The sequence below is a fragment of the Rhinolophus ferrumequinum genome, chromosome 13 (genome assembly GCF_004115265.2).
Source record: "Rhinolophus ferrumequinum isolate MPI-CBG mRhiFer1 chromosome 13, mRhiFer1_v1.p, whole genome shotgun sequence".
Lineage (NCBI taxonomy): Eukaryota > Metazoa > Chordata > Mammalia > Chiroptera > Rhinolophidae > Rhinolophus > Rhinolophus ferrumequinum.
Window position 1 is genome coordinate 2,483,855 of NC_046296.1, and position 8,913 is coordinate 2,492,767.

An 8,913-nucleotide genomic window follows, 5' to 3' on the forward strand; every position below is an offset into this window, starting at 1 on the left:
GTAGAGCCCCAGAACTCATTCAGTTTAACAATTATTGACTGAACTTCTCTTCCATAGGCACATACTCCAGAACAGAAAGGCAAAAGGGAGAAAGCATAGGGGGAAATGAGACAGAAGAACACAGAGGGAAATCAGGACTCCACCACCAAAAGAAAACTATTTCAGTATAATTTTCTTTAACTTTGAAAAACAATTTCAGATGGCAAAACCCTCAGAGTACTCTGACATGTTAAGAATAACAGGTAAGTCTTCTGTCTTATATTAGTCATGAAGCCCTTCTTTATCACACAGCAATGCCATCTCAACCCTGTGGCCTCCAAGGTCACAGTGACAGGGGTAGAGGGGTAGAGAGTATGGAAGTGTACCTGCACTTAATTGCCTCAGTCTAGAAATTACATATCACTTCCATTCACCTTCTGGAAAAAAACTGTCACATGTCCCCAACTGACTACAAAAGAGGCTGGGAAAAATAGCCATCCTGTGTGCTCAGAAAGATGAAATGATTTTGGTGAACGCATAACATTGTCTCTACCACACCAATACAGTAAGCTCTAATTAGACTGAACGTACAGTTGCATGAGTGCTCATCCAACCATTGTTGAATGGTTGACTTGTAAATATTTTCGCATGGGATCCACTCAGGAGAAGTGAAAGACACCCTAGAGAATGTGGTGAGGCAATGAAGGGAGATGAATGAAGCCATTTCCTGCATATATCTTAGTAAGTTCAATCTATCCAAAAACCTAGTTACAGCTGTAGAGGCTTGTGAAAAACTCCTAGACATGAAATGAGCCAGATTAGAAAGGTAAGAATAGCCAGTATGTGAGATATAAATGTGCAAAATTCTGGTCAGAAACTTCCCTTTACGTAGTTGGTTTTTAAGAGGGCACAGAAATTTACCTGGGGGTAAGTCCATCACGATGTTAAATGGGGTTTTTCTAATTGACTCTGAATTTTGGCAGAGGTCACAAATTTTAGGACTGTGAAAGATAAGTGCCCTTGGTCCAAACAGAGGTGTTAGACAAAACCCCTGCAGGTCTTGCTAAGGGTAACCTAACTGCCAAATCACATCCCTTAGCAACTTATATAAGAGGAACTCCGGCCCATCACCAGTGAGAACAACTCAGAGATAGGCCTGTCTGCCAGCTGGAAGACAGATGTTTCACCCCCTGACTGAAGGTTTACAGAGCTGAAGATTTATCATTCCCATGGGATTGGGAAGTTGAAGTGCAAAAAACTAAAATCTTCAGAGTGTTCGATATTTTAAATTTGGGATTCAAAGATCACACTTATGCCTGAACCTTAGCAAGGGATCACTGGGAGATCAGCTAGCGCCATGACAATGGGAAAGCAGGGAGAGAGAGGAGGAACAATGGACACAGTGGTGAGGAAAGTGGCCACCTGATTCGCCATGAGTCAGATGAATTACATTGAAAGAATTGACCATCGGGGGCTTTACTGCATGGGGCAGGAAATGAGGGGCATCCAGAGAAGGCATCACCTGCATGAGGTACACCGGGAGCAGGAGTTGGGTGGGGGGTTGTCCAAACAACCCACCAGAATGCCTCAAACAGAAGGAGTGTTGACATCAGGTAGAAGAAAAGACATTCCACCATTAAGAGATAATTTCATAGAGTTCCACCTGAGTTAAAAGACCTGCCCTCCTTCACCGCTAGTGCCTCCTCCCTCTAAACCCAATAAAGAAAATGGCAGAAACAGACAGGAAGAAGCAGGACAGGAGAAGAAAGTAGACCACACTGACCTGTTGTATTGTTAGTGTGCAGAATCTCAGGTTGGGCTTCCACTAGGGTAAGAGGAGAAGTTTCAACTGAATTAGAGATTAAAGTTTTGATAGTAGATTGGGGTAGACTTTTACAATTTTTATTTTTAAATTAACATATAATAAAAATTGGCCATTTTGGGTGTACAGCTGGATGAATTTTAACACATATATAGATTCACATAATCAACAAGACAATGCGGTTACTTTCTTAGTGCTCTCCGTTTGCGCATTCATTTGTCAATCCCTCCTACATCCCTAATCCCTGGAAACCACAGATCTCTCCTCTGCCACAGTTTTGCCTTTTTTTTTTGAAAATGTCATAGAAGTGGAAAAATGTAACCATTTGAGAGTAGTTCTTTGCATTCAACATAATGCTTTGAGATTCCTCCAAGTTGTTCATCTCTGTAGTGATTTCTTTTTTATTGCTGAGAAGTATTTAATGTTTTGCACGCACAGCTTGGCCTGTGCCACTTATCCTCAGCCCAGAATTCACTATTCAGTAACTTCTCCACACAACGGACAGAATATTTGAAGCATACCTCCTTCACAGCAAGCACAGTGCTAAGAAGCTCCATCAGCAGAGGAAGCTGGAGGGGCATTGCTCTCTCTGGTTCTAGCTGTTGCATTTTGGGTTTTTTCTTGTTCCTGCTGCACCATTAGTCAGGAACATGGTCAGCATCAGTCAGCAGCATGGGTACATGAAGACATCTCTTGGTGCCCTTTCCAGCCATGCACGCAGAGGAAGCAGTCTCTCAGCAACCTCGCAGTCCTATTCTGAGCCAGTCCTCGCCACATGGACACTGTACACTCCAAGCCTCCTGCCCATGGTGGCACTCCACATGTTCCTTCCCCCTCCCTCACACCTGTACACCAAAGCTTTGTTCCCCAAAGCGCTCATAATATGGATGCCATGTACTCCAGACGCCATACCCACAGTCATTCCCTAATTCATGCTGCAAGTCTTTCCGCCACTCACGGTTTGTCATGTTCTGGAGGTCTGCTTGCTGCTTTCCAGCAGCCGTGGACTAGCTCTGGTGCAGACAACCAGGAGAACTTTCAGTGGGCAGCGCCACACCTTCTCCAAGCACATCTGAAGCCCAGATTGGGGAGGGCACCCTTACAAGTTTCTCTTACCACTCTCTTTCAGCCTGAAGATATTCTTTGAAGTTCTATTTACCTATTTATATTCATTCCCTCATAGCCAAATAATTATTTACACTAAAATTTCCCTTTTAAAACTGGTGATTTCTGTCTCTTGATTGGACCTAAACTGATACACACTAGTTGAAAGTCATTGAGTTGTTTCCGGGTATTGACGACTATGAATAGAGCTGCTATAAACATTCAGGTACAGGTTTTGTGTGTGTGTAAACATAAGTTTTCATTTCTCTGAGGTAGGCATCTAGGAATGAGATTTCCAGGGTACACAGCAAGTGGGTATTTCACTTTCTAAGGAATTGCTGAGCTGTTTTGCAGATGGCTGGACCATTTTGCACACCCATCAGGAGTTCATGAGAGTTCCAGTTGCTCCACATTATCATCTGCATTTAGTACTGTCAGATTTATTTTTTTGTTTGTTTTTTGGCCACTGTAATTTGTAGTTTTAATTTGCATTTTCCTAATAGATAATGATATTGCACTTTTTTTTCATGTAGTTATTTGCCATCTGTATATCGTATTCAGTGAATTGTCTATTCAAGTGTTTCACTCTTTTTAAAATTGGGTAGCTTTTTATTATTGTATTTAGAGAGGTCATTATATTTGCTGAATATGTGATTTTCAAATATGTTCTACAGTTTAAAGCTTATTTTATCATTCTTTTAAAAGTATTTCTCAGAAGAAAAGATTTTCATTTTGTCAAAATCCATTTATCAATCCTTTTTCTTATAGATCACGCTTTTGGTGTCATATCTAAGAACTCTGCCTAATCTCAGGTCATGTTTTCTTCTAAAAGTTTTATAGGTTTAAGTTTTCATTTAGATGTATAGCTGTCTATTTTGAGTTAATGTTTGTATAAGGCACAAGTTCATCTTATTGCCTAGGTATGTCCAATTGTTCCAACACCATTTATTTAAAACTATCCATTCTTCATTGAATTCTCTTTGAAACTTTATCACGAATCAACAGGTTACATTTGTGTTGTGTTTTTGCACTCTTGACTCTGTTTCATTGATCTATCACTTTGCCTGTATTATCACACGGTCTTGATTTTTGTAAATCTTATTCATTTATAGAATTAAGTAGTGTAACTCCTCCAACTTTATTTTCTTTTTCAAGTTGTTTTGGTATTTCTAAGTCATTTGTTTTTCCATATAAGTTTTAGAATCAGTTTGCCTGTCGCTACAAAATTGCTGCTTGAATATTGATTGGAACTGTATGAAACTTCTAAATCAATTTGTGAAGAATTGTTGATATGAGACTATGTAGCATCTTCATGTCACTAAACATGCTATGCAGTTCCATTTATTTAATCATTATTTTATTTCTTTCATAAGTATTTTGTAGATTTCAGCATACAGCACAACTACATCTTCCGTTGATTTACACCTAAGTAATTCTTTTTTGTTGTTAGTTTGGAATTATTGTAAATAGAAATGCTTTTCCAGTTTTGGCTTTGAACTCTTTACTGCTAGAGACAGAGATATGTTTGCTGTTTCTGTGTTAATCTTGTATCTTTAAATCTTGCTGGTTATTTATTAGTCCTAGAAATTTTTTTGTACTTTCTTGGATTTTCTACATAGAAATCATGTGTCAGGAATAAGTACTGTTTTATTTCTTCCTTTTCAAACTGCAAGCATTTTATTTTTCTTGCTTTATTGCACTGATAAAGACTTAGTACAAACTTGAATAGGATTGCGAGAGCAAACACATTTGCTTTGTTCCCACTCTTATGGGGAAATCATACAATCTCTCACCATCAATATGATTTTAGCTGTAGTTTTGTTGTAGAGCCCTTAATCGTGGTAAGTTTCTTTCTATTCTTAGTTTATTGAGAGTTTTTATGATGAATGGATGGAAAATTTTGTCAAATGCCTTTTGGAATCAGTTGATATGATCATGTGGATTTTCTTCTTTAGACTGTTAATATGAAGTATTACATTGAAAAAAAGTTGAATGTTAAACCTGCCTTGCATACCTAGGATAAACTCCACTTGTTTATGGTATATTATATTTCTATACTGCTGGATTCTATTTGCTAATATTTTCTTGAATATTTTCGTGCCAATGTTTATGAAGAATGTTGGTCTGTAGTTTTCATTTCTTATGCTTTGGTTTTGGTATTAGAAAAATTCTGGTCACATAAAATAACTTTGGAAATGTTCCCTCATCTTCTATTTTTGGGAAGAAATTTTGTAAAATTAATATTTGTTTTTTCTTGAAAGGTTTGGTAGAATTAAGCAGTGAAAATATCTGGGTCTAGAGGTATCTTTTTTGGAAATTTTAAACTAAGAATTTGATTTCATTATTAGTTATGCACAGTTCAGATTATCTGTTTTATCTGGGGTGTACTTTGATATCTTATGGGCTTTTGAGAATGTGTTTGTTTTATTTAGGTTATCAAATATGTGTCCATATAAATAATCCATAGTATTCCCTTATTATCCTTGTAAGATGTGCAGGATCTGTAGTGTTATTTTTTTTCATTCCTGATACTGGTAATTTGTGTCTTTCCTCTTTTGTTTCTTGATCTTTCTGTAGAGATTTATCAATTTTATTGATCTTTTAAAAGAACAAGCTTTTGTTCTTAATTTCCTCATTTGTTTTCTGTGTTCAGTATAATCAATTTCTGCTCTTATCTTTATTTCCTTCCTTCTACTTAATAAAGTGGGAGTTTGATTATTAATTTATTTTCCTTTTCTAATATAAACACTTAATGCTAAATTTCCTCTTAAGTATGGCGTTAGCCTCATCCTGCAAATTTTGATATGTTGCATTTTCATTTTCATTCAGTTCCAAATATTACATAATTTCCCTTGAGACTTCCTCTTTCACCCAGGGATTATTTAGAAATGTGCTATTTAATTTCCCCAGTGTTTTGAAGTGTTTCTGTCATCTTTCTGTTATTAATTTCTAGTCTAAACCCATTATAAATAGAGAACACATTTTGTATAATCGTCTCATTTTGTTAATGTTTGTTTTATGACTTAGGATATGATTTATCTTAGAAAATATTCTATATGCACATCAAAAGCAAGTATATTCTGCAGTTGTTGGGTGGAGTGTTCTATAATTCTCAAGTAAATCTAGAAATTACCAAATAAGTGGTATTATTCAGTTCTTCTGTATCTTTGCTGATTTTCTGTTTACTGATTTTATCAATATCTGAAAGAAGAACACTAGTTTCTAACTATAAGTGTGCATTTGTCTATTTCTTCATTTAGTTCTGACAGTTTTTACTTCATATGTTTTTAAGCTCTGTTGATTAGCACATACACATTTAAGATTGTTATACCTCCTTGGCAAATGTATCCTTTTATCATAATGGGATATTGTCTTTACTCCCTGGTAATTTTCTGTGCTCTGAAGTCTTCTTAAGCTGATGTTAACATAGGCATTCTAACTTTCCTCTAATTAATATTCATATAATACATTTTAATCTAAACCTTTACTTTTAACCTATCCATATCAGTATATTTGAAATGTGTTTATTGTAGTTGTAATATAGTTGGATCACTTTTTAAAAATTCATTCTAATAATCTTGGTCTTTTAATTACTAATAGTTACACATTTTACATTTAATATGATTATTGATATGTTTGGATTTATGTCTACTATTTTATTATTGATTTCCTCAATTTTTTGGTTCTGTTTTTCTTTTTCTTTCTTCTTTTGGTTTATTTGAACATTGTTGTTATTCCATTTTAATCTGCTTATCATATTTTAATAAAATGTTTCATTTATTTGTTTTAGCAGTTGTCCAAGGGATTAAAATATAATGTCCTCACTGTGTTTTCCTGAAAATAAGACCTAACTGGAAAATAAGCCCTAGCATGATTTTTCAGGATGACATCCCCTGAACATAAGCCCTAATGCATCTTTTGGAGCAAAAATTAATATAAGACCCAATCTTATTTTGGGGGAAACATGGTATGTTTTATCTTTCTACTTAGAATCAATATTTTACCACCTCAAGTGGTATGTAGATACCTTACCCCTATATAGGTTTCCTTACCCTCCCTCCTTTCTGTTGTACTTGACTCATCTACCTGCATTGAAAATCCTATCAGAAAAATGTTATAATCTTTTGCCTTCAGTGGATTGTATTCAATGAGCCTGGGAGTTTGTAAGCCACATTATTGGTTTGCTATCCTGTGCTCCCCTCTGTCTGCTATCTCCTTGATACTTTCTGGCTCCATTGGCTTATCTTCCTTTTTGTAGTGCTTTGGCCAGTGTTCATGCTTTATATACCCCATTCTGAAGTGTACTTCCTGCAATTGCTTCCTTCTCTACAGACACATGGTAACAGCAAAGAAAAAATATGAATAAAGATTTGTCATGCCTTTTGGGGACCATAGTTCCTGTATTACAGTGAGCAATCCCCCTTCCTCAGAGATGTAGGCACTTGGGCGCCCCCTTTGCTGCTGCTTTTGTTGATGCCACTGTCATCATTGTAGAATTACATAGGAGCTGGGTGTGAAAGGACATAGAAAGGAGAAACTATGGGGATGTTAGAAAACATTTTTCCCAGATTTCAGTTTCTTCTGGAACTCTTTCTGTTCTCATTAATGTTCACTTCTGGGTTTCTGACTATAGTGGGTCTAAGCCAGGGGATATTGGAGGAAAATAAAACCACGGAACTTTGAATTCTTGTTTTGTCTAATCATCTTGCTTCCATTTACTTTTAAGAATCCTTATACTATTTTTCTATGCATTTTGTCCAGGTTTTATAGCTGTAATGACTGGGAGAGAGGTGCGTCTGCTTACTTGACCTTATCTATCAATGTGACCTGAAAATAACATAGATAGTAAATATAGATATTAAAACCCAGAAGAGACCAGGAAAGCTGTGAGATCTGCCTGAGATATCATCTAGGGTCAGTAAGGGGTACTCTGTCTACACTGTATGTTAGAGAGAGGGTGACCATTATCTAAACTAGAACACATTATTAGAGTGAGAAATTCACTTGAACTATAAAAGTTATAGTTGGACAATGGGCGTAAACAAGGAATCAGAACATATTGTCACCTTATTTAGAAAACATGGTGGGAAGATAATACTCCTTTCTCATTGTATTCCTCTAAGTTCAATTGTTTAATTACCATCAGCCTCTTATACACAGAAAATTTGTTTTGGTTGTCCACTTTGTTATGATTGACTTACATGTAAGAAACGTAAATAAACCTTTGTCTGAAATGCTAATTTGTTATCTTCAGTGTGCCTACTAACCTGGAGAGAGTGTATTCCATACATGTTAGACCTAGATGGCTCCTCTTTTGTGTATGTATAAACCTGAGGCTCAGTTCCAGTTTCTGTTACGCTCAGAACAGAACTCTGGACCACTGGATAGATCAGTTGTAGCAGTATTTATGTTAGAATAAAATAAACCTGGACAAGTTGGCCAAAAGAGGTTTCTGAGTCTTAGATCTCAGAGAAGAGCTGGCAGGAAAACTAGGGATTCTGGCCATCACCATAGCATAATGGCACAATGACAGTGTGGGTTCTGCCCCCACTGAGACCCTACAATGAGTCTACCCACAAGGAACTTCCTCCAGGAATAATTTATACCCTTTAACTCATCTTTAACTTTATCACTGGAATTCCCAACAAGGATGTTGCCTACTGCCAAAGCCACAGTGGTTTTTATGATGTGGGCACCTCCGTGAAAAAAGAGCTCCAGAGCATTTCATACAGGCTCCAATCAGTGGCTAGATGACAATGACTTTTAGCTACTCCACGCCTGGATCACATTCATACAGTGGATGTGACACATTACATGTGAGTGAGTCCAGAAGTTTCTTTGCTTTATTATTCACATAAATTATTCCATTCCATCAGGAATCACAAAACGTGAAGGTTTTGCATTCATATGTAACTAGAACACTATTTAAACTACAGATTGAACTCTCATAAGGAAAACAAACTTATAAAAATGAAATTAGCCTACCAGGAACGACTGCTTGGTCCTCC